The sequence below is a fragment of the Meleagris gallopavo genome, chromosome 14, assembly GCF_905368555.1.
Source record: "Meleagris gallopavo chromosome 14, MGAL_WU_HG_1.1, whole genome shotgun sequence".
In the NCBI taxonomy this organism is placed as follows: Eukaryota; Metazoa; Chordata; class Aves; order Galliformes; family Phasianidae; genus Meleagris; species Meleagris gallopavo.
Window position 1 is genome coordinate 981,087 of NC_139417.1, and position 20,986 is coordinate 1,002,072.

Consider the following 20,986-nt stretch of genomic DNA (forward strand, 5'->3'; position numbering starts at 1 on the left):
TCTGCAAGAATAGCCAGCCAGAAAATACCGGATACCTGGAGTGACTGGGATGTTGGTAGGGCCAATTCCAACAAACTATCTGTTATTACTGAAATTTTTGTATAGAACGTGATGTGGATACCAAGGATATTTGGTATGCTTTTAGCCTGTGTTTTCCTGATGTTAACTAAGTAGTCACAAACATGTGAAAGGTGATTCCATATTTCTTAAGTCATAATGCCTTTTCATTTTGAGGGACTTATTTACTTTTTGCATTCTTAGTACATCCATGGAAAATAGTGATGAATGATGATGTCCCACTGGCAGATAAACACACTGTTAGTTGTCTAAGTTGTGAACAACAGTTAACATTTCAGAACAGGTTTGTCAACAGAAATGCTTATGAGCTCTGAAACGTGTATCTAAAATACATGAAAGGGTTTCTTTCCATTAGAGAGGTAGTGCATTGGTTGCAGTTACATAGGAAAGTGGCATTGAGAAGAACTGCTCTGATTTGTTATCCTGAGCGATAGTGAAATTGAAAAGGCAAAGTGATAATTAATAATAATAAATAACTCACTTAGAAAATCAAGCAAAAGTTTAAGTTGGTGGATAGACTCAGAACTTTCTGACAGCTTAAATTCTTTTGACAAACAAGATTTTGCAGGATTTCTGTAAACAGGTTCTAAAGGAGCTCATAAAACTGGCCCGGAAATCCATTTTTTTAATACAGCTGTGAGGGGGGAGAAAAATCTGCTTTTTTCTTTTTTTTTCTTTTTCTTTTTTTTTCTTTGAGAAAAGTGATCTATTAATGACTGTGGAAGGTCAGCTGGAATGCTGTCCCATTCAGGACAAGCTCATTGCCCTCTCAGCTATTAACTGTCTGCAGATTGAGGGACGCTTCCTTGGGCATTAGGAATAATTATCTTTTGAATTTAATCCACTTTTTAATACCAGTAGTGTTTTGGTTTTGGCAAAATGTATCCTGTGTTTTAGTAACAGGAATTAAAGAAAACCTCAGCAAATGGAGTCCTTTCAGGTAGTGATTTGCTGCCAGAAGGGTACTCTGTTTTCTTCAGTGCTTCATTAATAGGAGGTTCCAAAAACACTTCCTTTATTGCAGGGACATCAAAGAAACTGAGGAACTAAAGCAGCTCTTAGCTAACACTATTCACTGGAGAGCATGGAATTATAATTTCATGTCTGAAATTGACCCACAACTGACAGAGTCATTCCAGATCACTCTGCTTTTCTCTTTTTGACATAAGCACAAAGCTGTTGTTCAGAGCTTAACACTGTTATGTGGCTGTGGGTCTTGACTCAAAGTTCAACAGCAGGTCTATTTCCTGAGAATTTAATAACTCAGTGACATTGGAATATGTGATGTAGTTGGGGCAGCTAATTAGATTTGTATTAATGTCTGCAGTGTACTGCTACTGCAAAGAGAAACTCACATAGACTGAGGCCTACTTTGTAGGGATGCTTTAAATCATTACTCTTAAGACCTTTTCATAACCCAGCACGGTGGCATCCCAGTCTTCATAAAAAGATTCTATTGAAAACCTATCCTTTCCAGGCATAGTGGATGTGCATTATGATACATTTTACTTTCATATGTGATATGTTAAACACTACATAAGTACATAACAGCTCTGCAAGCTCCTGCAAGTTTCAACATGATAGAGAAAAGCTTGTAAGCTGCTTCCCTGAGGTTCAGTGCAGCACTGAGCTCAGCACCAGCTTGTCTTGCTTTCCACTACTGATTAACAGTTTAATTTAGTTAATTTAGTTGTCATATTGCAGGCAGAAGGTGGTGGAAAGAAATGTCTTAGCTGTCACGTGGAGTAGATTGAAAAGGCTGGCTCGCTTTTTCTTTACTCTCCATCTGAACATACTGCTACCCCAGTGAGGAGGAAGCAGTCCAGCTCAGTAAAGGTGGGGGCTGTCTTCATTTAAGCCTGTATTGGTGTATGTGTACGTGTTGGGGCCATAGGAGAGCCTGGCATCAGTGTGAGAATATTGGTGCAGCTGTGCTGCTGAGGAAACCCAATGGAATGGCTGTGGGCAGCTAATGCTTCCACACAAACCCCCAGCCCTCCACATAAAAAAAATACTTTTAACAGATCATTTCAAGGAATATTTTTTTCAGTCCATGATAAATACATCTAGATTTGTGTATTTCTGACCATTCCTGTTTAAAGGGTTAGAAAAGTCAAAGAGTCCAGCTTAGGTAGGGTTATGGAGACTGTTAACTAATGTGACTTGAGTAGCAGTTTAATTGCTGTCCTTGTGCTGGTTTCTTTGTTTTTATATCACGTCTGCACCCTGCTTTCTAAAGAGTTTTGTTACTTCACTGAGTACTTGAGAGAAGCATACTGCTTTTTGTGGTTCTGATTCATATTTAATTCAACACTTCAAATGAGAAAAGCTGGTTGTACCAATATTGTGTTTGACCTGGGAGAAACAGTCTTCTGTGAGCCCACCAGGTTGGAGTGTGTTTTGGAATATAAACTATCTGGAGATAGGGAGAGCTGTTACGTGATCACCTTCTTTCTCTTCTTTCTCTGTAAGATGAAAATAAAACCAGTTACCAGTTGTTTTAAGTTCACTGCTGTCTCTAGAGGAAATCTTTCCTTACTGTTATATATTAATAGATTAAGTTCAGCTACAGGGCAAGTAGAAAGAACTGCAAAGATAAAGAAACCACACCTGGGTCTGCAATAGCTGAATTTGTGCAGGTTTCTAGCTGCTGCTGTTCAGAAGGCATCACCCACAGAGCACGGGCTTGCAGGATATGATGCCTAGTTGCTTGTCATCTTGTGTTTCAGAATAGCATGTTATGTATGAAGGACCTACATAGAACATGAAGTAAATTGTCGTTTTCCTTTTTTTTTTTTTTAGCATAAGTTTTATGAATTGGAATTTATGAATTGGAATTTATGAATGTGGAGACAGGACAAGGGGAAACGGACATCAGCTGCAGCATAGGAAGTTTCGCACGAATGTGCGTAAGAACTTCTTCACGGTGAGGGTGACGGAGCACTGGAACAGGCTGCCCAGGGAGGTTGTGGAGTCTCCTTCTCTGGAGATATTCAAGTCTCGCCTGGACGCCTACCTGTGCGACCTGGTGTAGGGAACCTGCTTTGGCAGGGGGGTTGGTCTCGATGATCTCTAGAGGTCCCTTCCAACCCCTACAATTCTGTGATTCTGTGATTCTGTGAATTTTATGTATTTTTTAGTTATAAGCGTCACATTATTATTGTTATTTTTTTAAGTGAAATATGTTAAGTGTTGTATGGAGTACAAGAATGGAATGGATGCTCAGACCTCTGCATTCTCTTGTGATTTTGTTCTCTGCTTGTCACCAGTATATGAGCTGTCATTTATAACCTTGGTAACTTAAAACTTTGGTCTGGACCGCTGATTGTTCCAAAATGAGTTATGATACAATTCAGCCAGTGTTCAGGTGGGGCCCTGAAATACTTGGCTTTCCAGGCTTTGACTGTAGGAGGTGCAAGACAAAGGAGCAGCATCTGAAAGGCACAGCTTTGTGGAAAGGCTCTTACTGTTCTGCCAGGACCTTAATGCAGCACTGTACAACATTGCAGAGCACTCCGGTGAGTTGAAGTACTTGATCAGGCTTACCTTCAAAGGTCAGCATTCCTCATAATGAGAAACAGAAATGTTTTTTGCAGTGGGAAAAGCATTATAAAGAGCAATTAGAGAACCTTGAACTGCATCTGCTGTAAACTTCATTTCAAAGCGTTGAAGTCTAGAACTGCACGTTACTGTGCGGTGTCAGCTCAGACAAATGTAAAGTACAGGTAAGGAACTTCAAATACAAAATCATTCATACAAATAATCCCCAGGGGACACGAAGGAATGCAGGTCTTGGTGAAGGCAAACAGCATCTATAGACAAAAGGCCATGTGTCAGAGACCTTTTCCTGTTGTTTGTTTGCACTGTAAATGAAACATTTTAAATGATACTCCCAGAAGAGAATTATACCAAGACAGTGGTGCACAGGCATGTATTAAAGTGCTCTTAGTACTTGTAAACACAATCAAATCAAATGCAAGTATAGTGCAGAGTTCACTTCCACAGGTGTTAAAGTTTGGTTTTTTTCTGTCAAGATCTGATTGTTCAGGGTGTCAGTTTCGTCACTTGCCTTGTAGCTCTTGCTCATCGCCATCATCAGTTGCACTATCCAGAATGGTTTCTCTCACAAAGCAGAATCTGTTTGTCCCAGTCTCGCAGGAAGGCTAAGGCTCACACTTCTCATTTCCATGCAAGGAAAACAGTCTTGTATTTTTGCAAATGTAGCTCCAGGAGAAAGTAAATCAAGTTTGTCTTTGATGTCAGGAATGAAGTGCAAGGAGCTGCGGTCATTCCCCAGTGAAGGGACATCAAGGTAATTAGACATCTTGAAGTATGTTATACTTGATGAATCAGCATATTGAATCTCATTGAAATGTGAGTGGGTTTTTTGATGTTTTTTCTGCATCCATATTATTTTGTTTCCTTGTCTTATGTTCTTTCTAAGGTTTGTGTGATTCTGTTACTATGTGATTCCTTTTTCTTGTTGTTGTTGAATAAGGTTTTCAGGTATTGGGTGGAATATTTTCCTTGAGTGAGTCCACAATAATAGTTTAAATATTTGTTTATTAGTTTTTTTCCACTGGTGCACAGCAGAGGTAAAAGGAGTTCATCTGTCCTTGCACTTGAGGCCTGATTTATGTGTCCTTGCCTTCCACTCGTGACCAGCTCCTGTTCTGTAAGGTGCTTTCCTAAATAGCACAAGTAAAATCTGAGCTTCATAAATAGGGAGCAGGATGATTGTTTAACAAGGAATGCTACTGTTTTCCAAATCCTATTACGTTCTTTAACAAGTACACTTGTCATGTGAACCCTTTGGTCTTCTGTTTGTGCTTTACTATAAGCAGAAATGGATTTGATAGACCATAGGAGAAAAAAAATCAGCATGTTGCATTCTAACTGGGTGAAACTTTGCAGAAGTGTGGAAGAACACGTTTTTCATCATGTGATTCTTTCCTGTTGTATTTGCTCTCATGCTTATAGCCTGTGACAGCCTAGTGACTGTCAAATTTCACCTTGAAATGACACAACATCGCAGCTGATTGTTTTGCTGTTCAAGTTATTAGAAAAAAAAGTCGTATCTAAACTATGAAAAGCAGGGGTTCTTTGCATTCTAAACATTTGGAGTGTGTTTGGGTCATAGCTTGATGCTTTTGTCCTGCAGCTGTGGTAGCTAGAAACTTCTCTTACGTGATAGCTGACATTCTTATGCAGTCATCTGAATTTGACATCTCAGTTTTCAGGAGAAAAATCTTCAGTTATTAATATTGCTTTACTATGATTGTACCTCGTAAGGAACCCTTGTCACCAACCCTTTGTGAATTCAGAAAATGAATGATTTGAAAAATAACAAACGTGACAGCGGAAAGGGGGAGAGAAAAAGTAGAATGTATGACTGAATAATGTAGACAATGGCACACAGTAGGTGGTTTATTACTATAACTTCTTAAATCCTGGTTGTGGGCTTATTTTGGGAGAGGCTTACGTAAATCCAAAGGGAAGGGGTGTTGGTAAATTGGTAAAGGGACAGGTGAGTGGGTGAGGGATGCTAATGAGGACTGAAACTGATTGAAGAGATTGATAAGGGTGTAGGGAGATATTTAGTGTAAAGAAATCTTTAGAATAGGACAGAAAGTCCAGCCCAAGTTCCTTCCTTAGTGGATTTTGCTGGCTAGAGGTTTCAGATGTTTTTCAGAAACTGTAAATCCCACAGTATCTTGATATCACAGACATGAGAACTACTGACATAGACTGTTGGCTCTTTCATGGAAAGGCTTTTAAACAGAACTAGGCGCAGCCTTTTGTTTCTTTACACTACCTGTCCATTTACTTTGGGCTATTTAGTACTGAATGTGCAGCTCCAGGGTTCATCAGGAATGAATCAAGAGAAATGATGGATAATTCTCATACTCTTTAAACAATAAATATTTGAAATAGCAGAAGTTTCATTTCTCCTAAGTATTTCCTAGGCAAAAATTTATTTAATACTACATGACTCTGTACAGCAAGTCACTAAAAATCTCATCTCACTCACATGCATTTCAAAGTGCTCCGAGGACTTTTTATAGTCCTTCACTTGCCTCAGAGTCAGCCAGCAAGGTTTGATTGGGACGTTGATAATAAAAAACAGTGTTTCCATCTGGTTTCTGTAGCCTGAGGAAGAAGCAGAAGTCAAGAGAAGAAAATACTTTTTTTTCCTCTTAAGGTTTAAGGTCGATGGGAATAAACATTATGAACTTCAGTCAGATTAAAATTGAACTACATTTGCTTTTCCCTGTCTGTCCAAGTCACCATGAAAGCCTTGTATTGTCTTTCTGTGCCTGTGTATTGACATACTTGTTTTTTTTTTTTTTAAAAGGAACTAATATGCTTGGTTAGCAGTACATAATTTCAATGAAACTGACTCAGCAAAATGGAAGTTGCTTTTTTAATTAGTGCCAGTAAAATCTGGTAGCAAAGTCTGGTGACGAGATAGAGGTTTCATAATGTGTAGTAGTGTGCTGTACGGAGAGTTGCTGGAGACTGAGTTGGAGATGAAAAGCAAAAGCTAATGGAGAAGTTTAATACAGTTTTGACAGTTCTGTCCTGTGATTTCAGTGACGCAGAGTCACTTCCTTTAAAATTGGCACAGAGAAGATTGCTTGTTGAGCCAGGTGGATGCCCTCCTGAGTAGAAGAATGAAGAAAATCCCTGAGTTTTAGCATAAAACATCTAGTTGTTTTAATCTGTACAGGATGTCTGAGAATTGTATGAAGCCTTTGGCTTCAGCATAGGCTGATAAATTCGGCTGTAATTATGGTGATTCTGATGAAAGTCCTCTGGTGCTTCAATAGTAAAGGACAGTATAAGCGGTAATTCAAGTTACACTGCCAAAGTGTATCACAGTGCAGTGCTGCTGGCCTGGTTTTCCATTTTGGTGGTTTCACCAAATGGATGAGTCTGTGTCCAGTTTCAGTCTGTGCTATTTTGTGTGCTAAACAGGCAATTGCTGTCCTCCACGCCGCCCGTGCGGCAGGTACGCATGTTTTACACAGTGACATTTGACACATTTTACAGTGAAAGTCAATATGCCTTGGGCCATTAAGCATATTGTCTGAATTTGATTTTCTGTACCAATAAAGTAAGCTTTTCTTTGGAGAAATTTGAGTGCCATAATCTAAACAAGAAAATCCTGTAATAAAATGCATACAGGGCAAACTGTCCTAGTAGTACATACCTGTACTTCTGTTTATCAACTAAATATGAAATAGTGTTTCTATCACCATGTGTCAATAGTCCAGTGACTGGACTTAGAAGGCATATCAGTTTGCTCCTGTAAGTATACCTAACTTTGAAGAATATTTAGTTTTCAATAACAGACTGTTCCATAGTGCTCCTTGAATCAATTTCATGAATTAAATTTGATTTTAAATGTCTCAAGCAATGTGAAAAAGGAAACTCCCCATAAAAATACCTGTTATGCAGAGTTTTCTAACTTTCTTGTTTGTCTGGCAGTGATTCAGTCTGGCTGATGCTGACTCAGGTATAATTATTGTACGTGGCTTTTTTTTTTATGTTCCTGTTTTCATGTTTTCATTTTATTGAGGGACTGATTCTTCTGGTCATGGGTTTACATACTGTGACTCAGGTTCAGTGCAGACAGCATGACAGTTACGGGATAAAGCCTGTTAGTATCAGGTATGTTAGTATGTTTTCCTTGTGCCTTTAGCTGAGAAATTCATAGAATCCTAGAATACTTTGGGTTGAAGGGGACCTAAAGTTCCAACTACCTCCCATGGGCTGATTGCCCCCCACCAGCTCAGGCTGCCCAGGGCCTCATCCAGCCTGGCCTTGTGCCCCTCTAGGGATGGGCACACACAGCTCCTCTGGACAGCAGTGCCAAGGGCCCCACTGCCCTCTGAATAAAAAGGCACGTGAGGGATGAGCTGGTGGGTGATCCAAGACAGCCAGTACAACTTCACCAAGGGCAGATTGTGCCTGACAATCTAGTGGCCTTCTGTGATGGAGTGTTGGCATCAATAGGCAAAGGGAAACTGATGTCATCTACCTGGACTTGTGCAAGGCCTTTGGCATGGCCCTCTCTGCTCTGTTCTTGTGAGGGCCCCATCTGGGGTACTGCGTCCAGGTCTGGGGCCCTCAACGCTAGAAAGATGTGGAACTGCTGGAGAGGGTTCAGAGGAGGCCATGGGGATGCTCAGAGGGCTGGAGCACTGCTCCTATAAAGACAGGCTGAAGGAACTGGGCTTGTTTAGTCTGGCTTCAGGGAGACCTCACATAGCCTCAGTATGGCTTTACAATATTTAAATATAGGCAGGAGGGAAATCAACTTTTTACACATGTAGATAGTGATGGTACAAGGAGGAATTGTTTAAGCTAAAAGAGAGATTTAGACTAGGTGTTGGGGGAAGTTTTTCACTGAGAGAGTGGTGAGGCCCTGGCTCCCCAGGGAGGCTGTAATACCCTGTCCCTGGAGGTGCTCCCAGCTGGGCTGGATGGGGCGCGGGCAATCTGACTTAGTGCATGATCTAATGGTTGGCAACCCTGATTGCAGCAGGGGGGCTGGAGCTTGGTGATCCTTGAGGCCCTGCCTGTCCCTTCTAAAAAGCTTGTCACTCTCAGTCGTAGTATTCCAGTTGTGCGTTTTGTCCCACTGTGTTTCTGTGATAGCACTGAGGTTGTTTTCTGACTGCCCCATGGTTTCTGTCTTCTCCTGCTACACAGCATGCATTGGTGTAGAAGCACTTCAGCTGGGTTACTGGCTGCATTACCTTTTTGGAAGAGCCCTCAAATTCCTCTGGAACAAATCTGAGGTTTTCTCCTGCTATTTCCTAAAATGACAGTGTTCCCTGGCTCTTCTCTGTCTCTTAGAAGTGTGTTCCCTTCCCCCATCAAATCTGCTTCAAAAGATTTCAGAAATGTTAAACCATAGAAGTCTTAAAGCCTCTCGACACCTGAGAAACGAGATTAAACGAACCGTGTATTTGACTGAGGAATATTCAAAGAGTTTGTCTGGGCTGAGGACTGCAGTACATAACCAGGTGTTTGTGCTGTCTGGTCAGCAGTTGTACCATTTCCATCCCTGAGCTGACTCAGCTGCTTGTTTTGTCTTGAATGGCCTGCTCTGCTGCCTGGGGATGTGTCTGTGGACCTGTATGAGGCTGCCAGTGCCCCGAGGATTTTATAATCCAGTCGTCTTAGGTCACTGTGAAACTTCTCCTTTATGTCCTCACCTCACTTCCACCGCACAGTAGAACTGGCTTTCTTCACTGCTGTTTAAGCACCTTCGGACACCTCCAGGTGTGCTGCACTGCATGACTGATGGCCCGCAGAGACAGCCAGGCAGGCTTTCCCTGCCTCAGAGAGGAACTTTTATTTTAGTACTTCATGGAGGGATTCCTGACCAGCTCTGTTTGGTTTTCTTAAGATCTTATCTGAAATAATTTACACTGCTTAGAAGAATGTTGGGAGAAACTTGAGGTAGAACTACAAACACGTGGTCCTGTGCTGTATGTTGTCATTTGCAGCAGCTTCTGTTGGTACAAGCGACTGAATGCTTGTGAGTTGTCATGGAATTGTTTCAGTGGAAAGCAGCAGCATTTTTTGCTCTAAATCCTGCAGCCTGATCCACAGGCAGCATGAAGGTTACAGGTGAAAGATTAGAGGTGAAAGAAGAATGAGGTTGGTTTGTATTCAAATGAGTTAAAAAAAAAAAAAAACATAAAAAGAAACAACAAAGAACACTCAGTTTTGAGTGATCGGTTTCCAGATTCGTCTTAATGCAGGCCAGATGTTAACACCTGTTGTTGTGTCACTGACAAATACGTGCCCACACAAGGCAGGGTCTCTTCTGCCCTCACTGGGATCTAACTCATCAGCTACTGGTGGTGGACCAGTCACTAAGGGGAGTCCCCACTTCTGCCCTGAGCTACTTCCTTCTCTTTTTCTTTGTTTTATGAGTTAACTCATTTTCCCCTTGCATGCCAAACAGAGGCAAAGCTTCAGCCGTCTGATTACGTCCTTGTGTGCTCCCTTCTGCCCCGGTCGCGGTAGGAGAGCAGTCGCAGGGTGCTGCCGCAGTCCCAGCAGATCCTGGTGGCTGTGCATGGAATCCTGCGTGCCGCTGCTGACTTGGAGCTGTGTCAGACAGCCACGGATGCTTTGTAATTTGAATGCTAAAACGGAGCTCTGCCCAAGTGTTTGCAGGCACGTGCCAGGAGGTGGAGAAACAGCAAACAAACAAACCCAGCCTCTCAAGCAGTGTCAGGGTTTGTAAATTCTGCCACAGGCAGAAGCTGACCTTTTTGTTTTACTGGATGTTTGGCTTTTCTGTGAAATCAGATGTTGGAGTGCTCTGCCTTTCGTTTTTCTTGGATACGGTGGAGAAAGACCATATCTGTTGGCTCCCAAAGGCTAAGAACCAAATATTTTGCTGTTCTGGATAAACCTGGCATTGAAAGTATGTTTGTACAGCTGTCACCTTTGTCCCTTAAGCTATTTATTCTCTCTGCGGTCAGTGGGTGTTTCTCATGCATCTTTTGGATGACAACCCGGGAAGGGACACACCTTGTGGGAAAAGATTCTTTAAGTCTGTGCCCTTTTGACACTGTCCTGAGTAGAGCAATGTCCTGAAAACCTTTATTTTTCCTCAGCCAGCATCTAGAGTTCAAAAGTCTAAATTAAAATTAAGTACAGAGAAGTTGGGTTTTTTAATCACTTCTTATTAATGCATCTGTGTAGGTGTGTGCTAGAAAGGGATTCAGATTGAATTCTATCTTCCCCAGAGCTCCGTGCACAGCACAAATTCAGTGCAGCCACCTCAGGTGCCTTTCTAGCATTCTATCATTTCTACTTTCTTTTCGAACACCAGATGTCAAACACAGACCTATTTATCTTGTTGATTTCTGCAAAGATGCTCTTCACAATGAGTAATGCATAGAAGAATGGAGATGCCTTTGGACAGTCTTCAGCTGAATTCTTTCAGCCCATAGGCCTGGTCTGAAACTGTTCTATAGTAACACTGTGTGGAAGCAGCAATTTGGTAGATAAAGATGCTCCTTTTTTCCCTTTAATATAACTGCTGCAAATGGCACTTTTCTTTGGCTTTCCTTTCACATTTTTCTAGACCATGATAAGCAAAAGAAAAAAATATATATATTCATGTATTCCAGGGAAATAGGTGGTGGTGTGTGTTCCTTTGGTTGTTGTTTTTTCTTGCCTCCCCTTGTGCTGCTCTTCAATGGTCTTTGTCCATTGACACAAATGGAAGAAAGAAGCAATTAGGGCAGGATGGGGAGTACTTAATCCTTAGGATGATTTTGGCAGTTGGAATCACAGTTAATTGCTGCTAAGCAGTGGAACTTCCAATATGACCAGGAGTTTTAGACACGGTGTGTAACATTTTACAAGGGCTGAAACATTGAAGGAAATAGATATTGTGCAGAGGATTAAGAGGAATAGTTCTCTTTGTTTGTTTTGGCCGTTCATTTGTGAATGTGTCAGTTGTGATTTACTGGAAATTTCATCTTGGTGTAGCCTTCCAAAGAATAGAAATATGTCTGTGTTAATGCACTCTGCTGTCAGCAAGCTGAGAACTTCCAGGTCAGTTTTATTGGGGGGAAAAAAAAACCAACAAAAAGCAACAACAACAACAAAAACCAACTGGGATTGGGAGATTTCTTCAGGTGGGCTTTTCTTCTTTTCTTCCTTTTCCCCCTCTCCTTTTCTCCTCCCCACCCCCCCTCTGATCCTGCTAAAATCTGCTTTAGCAAATTATTCCATCTAAAACTCAGGTTTCATTACCATTTCACATTTAATGTTGGGAGTTTTTTCTCACCAGTTGTATAATGTTTTTCTATTCTTTTGAAGCCAAGCTCAGAGTTCACCCTTGCTTTGAAGACTGCAGAGCTCTTTTCTGCTGTTCGTGCTGGATGAATTGTACAGTTAGAGTGAAGTGACACAAAGAGGCTCAGCTGACCTCGTCTCTGCCTTTTCAGAATGTGTTCTGTTTGTTGGGGGCGCTGGGAAAGCAGTTCTGTCAACTGCACTTGTCAGCAAGAGTTATCAGCCCTTGTTTAGAGCCAAGGGTTGCACAGATTTGTAATCATTAGCTGTGCTCAGGGCCAGCAGTGCAGGAGTCGAGTATCAGTGAGAAGAAACGGCAGGGAAACCCTGAGCTATAAAATGTCCCTGCCGATGGCGAGCAGTACTGCATCACTCACCACGTCTGTCCGTGAGTCCTCAGCACTCTGCTGTTATTAGGCCTCGGAGGAGGGGTGTGAGGGGTGTGTCGGTGCTCACACGCCGGTGACGAAGCCTCCTGGCTTTGTGGACCTATAAGTACCGCGTGTGCTATTTTAGTCCAGTCCCTGCGGGGCAGGGCTGTGCTGCTGAGGGCAGCGTTCCAGCCCTCACCTGTCCTCGGGCTGCTGCTGCGCCGTGCTGCTGGGCTGTGCTCACACAGCGCACTGCTGCACAGCCAAACAAGGCTGCTCTCATTGCTGAGTCCTTGGAAGTCGAATCTTAGCCAGTGAGAGTTTCTAAAGGACATTTGCCCAGTCTGGAGGCAGAGTGCTTCCAGCTGTTCATTGCAAACAGTGGAGCTGCATTGAAGGACGTTATTGTTCTTAGTGCTGTGTGCTGTGTGTGGTCTCGTTGCTGTAAAATTTTATATATATATATATATATATATATATTTTAAGATGTTGGAGTGTCCCTGCAGTTGAGGAGGTGTGTGCTTAGGCAAGCATTGTAAGTGAGAACATAGCTATTTAACATGCAGATGTAGCACTTCGTAGCTATTGTGATCCTGAAAATATAGCTGTCGTTTTTTTTAATTCAGCTGGAGTATTTATGAAGAAAAGGTCTGAATTACACTTGTATCTTACTTGCTGTTGTCTTGTAATATTGGCCCTTCTGCTTAAATTTAGCCCATCTGTATTCATGTTCTCAAGTGGTTACCAACCTTTTCCTTTTGCTGTGTATCTGCAGCGCCCAGCTATAGGCAAGGTAAGTGAAGTTACAGGGCTGTTCTGTCTTTCTGTTCTCATTAAAGAAGCTGGGTGAAGACTTCAGGGCTGTTTTTTGAGCTCTGACAGATTAAATGTACTTAACGTTGCCAGGGAGAGTTGAAGGCAAACTGTTCTTTTTATGTAGGTGTTGAGATGAAGATTTGCTGTGATGCTGTCAGCTTTGTGAAGGAACTTCTAAAAGCCCCTAATGTAGTTTGCACCAGGTGAGCAACTTGTAAATTCAAGGCATTTGTACCCATTTGGAGTTTTGGACAGATCATGTGTACTTCAGCAGCTTACAGATCCTGAAATAGGTAAGGAAATAGAGAAAAAGAAAAAAAAAAAAAAAGTTCAGTCTTCTGCTATGGTCACTAGTCTGCACTGGATTCCTTTTGGCAATGTTGTATAGCAGCTGCTGTATCAACTGCAAGACAGCAAAACGGTTTTTCTGAGATGTCTCTGTATGTTGGGTCTGCATGAGAAGGTTTTGATAGCAGCTACGGCTATCTGGTGGCCTCTGGTGGACTCCAGCAGCTGCCCCAGGTCAGATCAGAGCCAGGTCCACCCAGGTCTAGAAGGGGCTGCTGGTGGCCAGAGCTGAGCCGTGAGCGGTGCTGTCTGTGCTCTGGGAGGGCACCACGCAGATCCCCTCCTGCAGTCCTGGGGGAGCCCACAGTGCAGCAGGAGGCGTGGAGGAGCCCTTCCAGAAGGATGGGCCCCGTGGTACGGAGCCGTGCTGGAATGGGGCTCAGAGTGGAATGGGGCTCGGAGAGCTGCAGCCTGTGGGAAGCCCACGCAGGACCAGCTGGGGAAGGACAGCGATGACATCTGTGGGAGGGACCCCATGTGGAATAGGAGCAGAGTGACTGTGGAGAAGTGGCAGAGAGGAATTCTGACTACACTTTTCATTCTCCTGTGCTGTTTGGGGGAGGAGGTAGGAGAGGGTGGATGTGGCGAAGGTGTTTTTGTTTGCTTTAGCTTTCACTGCTCTCATTTGTTATCAACAGGTAATAAATGACAGCATTCTGTCTACGCTGAGTGCTTTGACAGTGACAATAACTGGTGATTGACCTCCCTGTCCTTATCTCAACCTGTGAGATTTTTCATCCTATTTCCCCATTGTTCTGTTGAGATGAGGGAGTGAGAGCATGTTGAGAGCTGAGCTACCTGTTGTCAAATCACTGCAGTGTGTGCTTCTGGGAACTTGATGAGGATTCCATGATTATTTTTAAAGAAATCTGAACAGTGGGATGTTTAAGGAGAGAGCTGAGAGACTGGTGGGAAAAGCATTCTGGCAAGCGCAGCTGCAAAAACATGAAACTTTTTTTCCCTGAAGATTTGGAGGAAAGTATTGGTGTTTCCTATTGCAGCAAGTCCTGGGAATGTGTAAATGGAGAAGAGAAAGACAAGGAAGCCTTCACCCTGCCTGACAGCAGCAGTGACGGTGAAGGAGAAGGTTTGTTAAAGCCCGTGAGTCATTCAGTATTATCAGAGATCCTTTTTTTTTTTTTTTTTCCTTTCTATGATTTCTTGTCTTCATTTCCATTCTGACAACTTAAATCTAGGTGGGAGAATTTCTCCCTCTGGCTCCCACCCTTTCTAATATTCTGCAGTAGCTGGATTAAAAACATTTAAAACTCATAATGCTCTTCTAATACAGGGAAGAAAGGCTTCCCTTGCCATCTCTGCAGAAGACTTTTACTTCAGCATCCCAGGAAATTATTTCTGTGCTCTCATTATCTCTGAGGTCCTTGGTGCCATCTTCTCCCAGGCCTGTATCTCTTTGGAGAGACATCTTTTGCAGCAGCAGAACTGTGTGTAGGTGCTTCCAGTCTTGCCCTGTTCATATTCTGATAAATAAGTACTGTAATAGGCATGCACAGTAAGGAGAGGATGGGAATTACCCTACGTAGATGGGGGAGTAGAGAAAAGTTACAGATAAATGAATGACTTTAATTCAATGCCATAAGCTTTTCTTTCTGCCATTTTGGCCCCAAACTTTTTTGTTTTGAGAGTTTTTGGTTTTGTTCTCCACTGAGTTGATACCAGGATGAGGGAAGATGGTGAAAAACACAACTATGTTTTTAAATTACAGTTTTCTGAGATGAAGTGCTAACTGCATTTGATGAAGTCACTAACTGCATTTAGAAACATTGTTAGCTGGAGTACAGACAAAAAAGCAAAATGAAAGGGAAATGTGTTTTCCCCTTGGAACGCAGAAATATTAAAACAGCTTGGGGAATTTGTAAGTGAAGAATTAAGAAATTAGCAGAGTGCTGTTAACTTTCTGCAGTGCTAACATCTCAAGACCTTGCTTTTTGGTAAGATGGAGCCTGAGTGGGGATGTGTAGGTAAGTGTTGTGCCATTCTCTGCTGAGACTGTTGTTTCCACACAGCCAAACATTCAGTGCCCTTGCTTAGTACAGTAATGTTAGCTGCCCTTGGTGTGTCTTTTGCTAAGATAGATAGAACTTTTATTTTATGAGCTGCAGACGTGCCTGAATGGCTAGCTTTCCTGCTCCCACCGCAGTACTCTGACTCTCCAGATGTACTGCAGGGATGCTTGTGTAGTGTTGCTCTGTATGCTGTTAAAAGCACACACACACTTTGTGGTGGTTTCTTTTTAAACCCCGGCCCTTTCACTGGGTCTGACCTTTACAGCACAGCTCAATGAATAGCTGTTCTTGCTCAGCTGGGTCATCAGTGGATGACCCAGCTCTTTCTGCTTAAGCTTACTTGGATGTTAATGTATCATGAAACCATGAGGTCCTCGCTAAGGATTCTTTATCATTTCACTTTCAGTTTTTCACAGAAGTTCTTGCTGTGTTTCATTCAGTCACTGGAATCTCCAGAGCTGCTGGAGAACATCTAGAGGTGTGGTACTTGTTCCCACCACAGCATCTGCTGAATTTGAGGAGTCCTTTCTGTATTTAGAGAGCAAAATTTTGAGATCCGCTGTTTGAAGAGGAGATGATGTGCATTAGGATGATATAGCTTAAAGCATGCTGGAAGGAAAACTTGCATCAGCTTAATGTAATGTAATGTAAATTAAGAAGCCTGAGGCATAAATTAAGAAGTAACACAAATACAAACTATTGGCGATCTCTGATGTTACAGAAATGTGAACAGAATGACCATTTTTCACCTTGAGATCATAAGCGTGGTCAGTGCATTAGCAAAATGGTATGTTAGTGTACAAGGTGTGCTCAGGACAAACAGGGGCTTCCGTGTGCTTTCAAATTGTTATTCCTTAAATGTTGGGTGACTAATTTGGTGAGTTAGGTCGATCAACAGAGTGAGTTTGGGAAAGAGCTTTACTGCTTATGATGAACATAGTTCTTGTATCACTTGGTGTGTTATGGCTGCATTGTGTGATCAGGCACGGGCAGTTCCTCTTGTGGTGCTTCGTTACAAAACTGAAAGCAGAGGCCAGATTAGCCCTTGCTCTGAAACACTTTCTAAAAGGCACTCTGGAAATGCTAACAAAGGCTAACTCCTCTGCTCTGCAGGTTGATGTGTTGAAGTCCTTCTGTAAGAAAAGAAGCTGTTTCAGGATTTACTTAATTTTATATGCCAAAACTTATTTCTCCGAGTTAGGCTACCATTTCTGCTTGATATTTTACTTGAGGATAAACTATTGTTTCCAGTTAAGCCTGAATGATAAATATATTTATGCTACTTATGATCCTGTTGCTCCCTGAGCACTTTGCGTAGACAGTCTTCCTCAAGTAGAATACAAACTATTCCTAGCAAAATACCTTTTGTTTCCAGAATATCCAAAAACCATGGCATCTTGTGAGTGAGCTTTCTATTTCAGGAGCACTGTGAGGAGGCGTAATGGCTTTCTGCTGGTTCTCTGTTACATAGTCATAGCTCTTCCCTTCCTATCTTTTCCCTTGGCATGAGGGAACAGCTTCTTGCTGTTTGCGGAGGTACTAATCAGTGGGTTACATTAGCACAGCACTATATATGTAGTAAGAACGTTTCACAACAGGTTTTCTGTTTCACCATGCAGAGCACATCACAGAGCATCTGTCTGTTTAACGTGCAATTAAGAACCTACGAAGCTTGACAGATCAACTGCCTGGGGAAATAAAGTTTACTTTGTTAGGAAGCAAAGACAGAACTTGAGCAGTGTGTTCACAGTAAGGTTTTTTCCTTATTCTTCTTAAAAAGAGAAAAGAAGTAAACTTCAAATATGACTGAGCACCTGCCTGGCAGAATAGCTGTTCTCAGTCATTTGGAATGGTAATAGCTACTGTTGGGATGTTGTCTTAGATCTTCAGCACTTCGGTAGTGTTTAGCATCTCATTTAGGCCTTAAAATGTATGCAGATCAGTATTGGTACTCCCCAGAACCTCCTCTTCTCTAGACTGAACAAGCCCAACTCCCTCAGCCTGTCTTCACGGGAGAGGTGCTCCAGCCCTCTGAGCATCCTGGTGGGCCCTCCTCTGGGCCAGCTCCATTGGCTCCACGTTCTTTTTGTGCTGGGGCTCCAGGCCTGGATGCAGCACTGCAGGTGGGGCCTCACGAGGCCAGAGCAGAGGGGCTGGCAGTCCCCTCCTGCCCACTGCCCTCCCTCTGTTGATGCAGCCCAGGATGCAGTTGGCCTTCTGGGCTGCAGGAGCATACTGCTGGCTCATCATAGAGTCAGAATGGTTTGTGTTGAAAGGGACCTTAAGGGTCATCAAGCTTCAACTACCCTGCCTCAGGCAGGGCTGCCAACCTCCATATCTAATACTAGACCAGGCTGCACACTCAACTTGGCCTTGAACTCCTCCAGGGTCAGGGCATCAGCCTCTCTGGGCAAGCTTCTCATGTCCAGCTTCTATTTCACCTAGAGCTCCAAATCCTTCTCTGCAGGGCTGCTCTTGAGTTCTTCTCCCAGTCTCTACTCAAGTCTGGGATTGCCTTACCCAAATGCAACACTTGGCCTTGTTGAACCTCAATAGATTCTTGTGGGCTCACTTCCCAAGCTATCCAGGTCCCTCTGGGTGGTGTTTCTTCCTTCTGTGGTGACAACTGCACTGCTAAGCTTGGTGTCAGCAATCTTACTGAGGGTGCACTCAATCCTGATAAAGACACTGAAGAGCAGCGGGCCTAAAAAAACCCTAGGATCACCACTCATCACCAGCCTCCACCTGGAGGAAGAGCACTGATCACAATCCTCTGGCTGTGACTATCCAACCAATTCCTTATCCACTGAATTGTTTAGCCTTCAAATCCACCTCTCTCCAATGTAGGGATAAGGGTGTGGTATGTTAGAGGCTTTGCAGCAGGCCAGGTAGATGTCATCAGCTGTCCTTCCTTCAGGATGCCAGACTTTCATGTTTGAGTCTTATTGGGTCTTGGGTTTTCTTTGTCCATGCCTCTTACCTATGAAAAGACTGGAATTCTCATAAGCAACCTTTGTGAAACAGAAGCCTGCATTTGATCTTAAGTTGCTCCTGACTTTTATATCTTTTTGTGTGTGTTTTTTTTTTTTTACAGTGCATTTATTTTTTTTAACAAGTCTGTAGTACTGACAATCACAAGGAGTTGCAGTGTGGAGCTTTTAAAGTTGCCACTTTCCTTTTGCCTGCATGAAATGATTGTGCCTGGCATGCCGTGAGTGCAAAGTAACCTGAGATAAGCTGAGTTACGAACCTTGAATGCTTCTGGTCATGTTTCAGATGTCTTTAATAGGAGTAACAGCTGATCCAAAAGAACTCTTAGTTTCTGAGTCAAATCTGTTTTAATCATCTTTGTACACACACAAAATGACATTGCTAAAACTTTTTTCTGTCTTCTTGTAAGCTATGAATTCCATCAGATGTTTTTAGTGATGCTTCTCACTTCCTGTGTAAACTGTTCTTCTGCCTGACTGATTTCCTCAGGTAAGACAGCCTCTTATTTTGTGAGCAGTGCTCAATTTTCCTTGTAGATTCACTTAGCTATGCAGTTTTTTTCTTTGTTTAGTCACACAATGGAGGAAGATGAACAGTACAGAAAATGAAATTCTTCTGGACAGATGTTAGCTTTGGTATAACTGCACTGATTTTATTTGCCCTACATATTTGATTGCATAGTGTGGGTTTTTTTGCAGGGTTTCATACAGGTTTTATGCAAATCATGCTAATGGTTCTGTAGAAGAAAATGTCTCAGAAATACAGTTTCCTTGTAGTATCTAAATCTCTGTCATACTGAACAGTCCTGAGTAGCTCGTTACCTAGCAGAGCACAGACAAGGCCACGTTTAAATGCAGACTAACTGGGGCAAAAACTTGTCTTTACTGTGGAGTTGAGAGCAGATGATTAATGAACTGGAAACTTGCTGGAGCTGAAGCCTGCCAGCGACTGTTCTTATTCTTGCTCTAGATAACACTTTTGTTTGCTCCATTTTATTGGCACACTTGAAACACCTAAGCATGGTGCCGTCACATCCCTCCTACTATACTAGGTTTGTTGCCACCACAAATTACAGGGTCATGACTGACCGAGAAGGGCAGGGCTTGGGCTCTTGTACCTTTTTATGGTATTGCAAATAGCTATGCAGTCATCCTGGAGTAAAAGTGCACGGAAACAAATTACAGGCTAAGCCAGTCTGCCGGTGTCTTAGTGCAAGAGTTTATGTTGGTTTCAGTCTGCTAGTTCTTTCACAAAAAGGAAATAAAGGGAATGCTGCAGTATCAAGTAGATCTTCGGTAGGTGTAAGGTTGCTAGTGAAATAAGTGAAATAAGCCACCCGGGAATGCACCCTTGGTATTTCATTGGTGTAGAACAGTTCAGAGACACTAGATAGTTCCTTTTTGAATAAGAATGGGGAAGCAGACTAAATGAATGTGAAGTTCAGTTGGGACAAACATGCTTCTCCAGAAAATGCCAACAAATCCTTCTGATCCAGTACGGGTGCAGTAACATCAAGCTGTAGTACGGTCCTTGTGTTGTCAGAGGTGGGAAGCAGTGCATCACAGAGTCGTGGGTGAAGGTTCATGTGAGTATTCAGGTGTGCTTGGTAAGGGCTTTAAAAAAAAATAATAATAATAAAAAAAAAAAAATATATATATATATAGATGACAAAAACCCTAGATACAGTGCCAGTCTTAAACATTAAACACAATACCAATCCTAAAGGAAGCTGCTTTTTCAGATGGTACTACTAGCTGTGGGCCTTTAAGGTTTGATATAATAAATATTATATCTCTCTGTGTAATCATTAACCAATATACTATATATACATGTATATTATTATACCATTATATAGGAAGATCAAATTTCATTCTCTTGCCTTAAAGTTTACTGAGTTAAGAAGATACTTTTTTCTGTCCCTCAAGGTTTAGAAATAATATTAATAATAGCCTAGTTTTCTTCAAAATCAGAACTTGGTAAGTGAAGATCATGTGGAATAACTGGCACAAGTTTGATGCCTCTGTGAACAATGGTGGAGAGCTACAGGTGAAAGATAAAGATCATCTCCGACACTGTTTGAAGTTTGAAGCATCACAACCCAGACAGTCACTGCAAGTAGTGTTGATTTGGAACAAATCTTGAGATCTATGTGAGAAAGCTTTAATGCTTTACAACTTTGTGCTGTGTTTATCCAAAACATGAAGAGCACGTGTTGTAACAGCCTGCAGTCTTGCAGGAGGGGATTGAACTCATCAGCAGATTCAAAGCAGAATCCTGTGATTTACATATGCTAGTTCTACACCAACACTTTTTCACTTTCAGGTTTAAGTTTAGGGGTTGGGGAGGCAGGATTCTGTCCTCCAGTTTTAGAAAAAAGCTTTGATTCCCAGAGCAGACAGCCATCTTTTTGCAGTAGCACTGAGTGGGGTTACTTCTGGTTGTTTTCTGGAGAGGAAATTTAAACACAATTGAGAAAAACAAAACCATTTACTACCATTTTGCAAAATTGTTTGAATC

General features: G+C 42.2%; 1 protein-coding gene across 5 annotated transcripts in view; it reads left to right on the plus strand.

Moving 5' to 3' along the window:
- LOC104913100 (uncharacterized) overlaps positions 1 to 20,986 on the plus strand; it is a 117,088-nt gene that overhangs the window by 13,385 nt on the left and 82,717 nt on the right. For 2 of the 5 annotated variants that reach the window (XM_085235645.1, XM_085235648.1), the window contains exon 5: positions 2,881 to 6,343. The exons of the other annotated variants lie outside the window; for them this stretch is intronic. The gene's annotated coding sequence lies outside the window, so the exon portion shown is untranslated. Of the gene's footprint in view, positions 1 to 2,880; positions 6,344 to 20,986 lie in introns of those variants that run through there. 5 annotated transcript variants of the gene reach the window in all.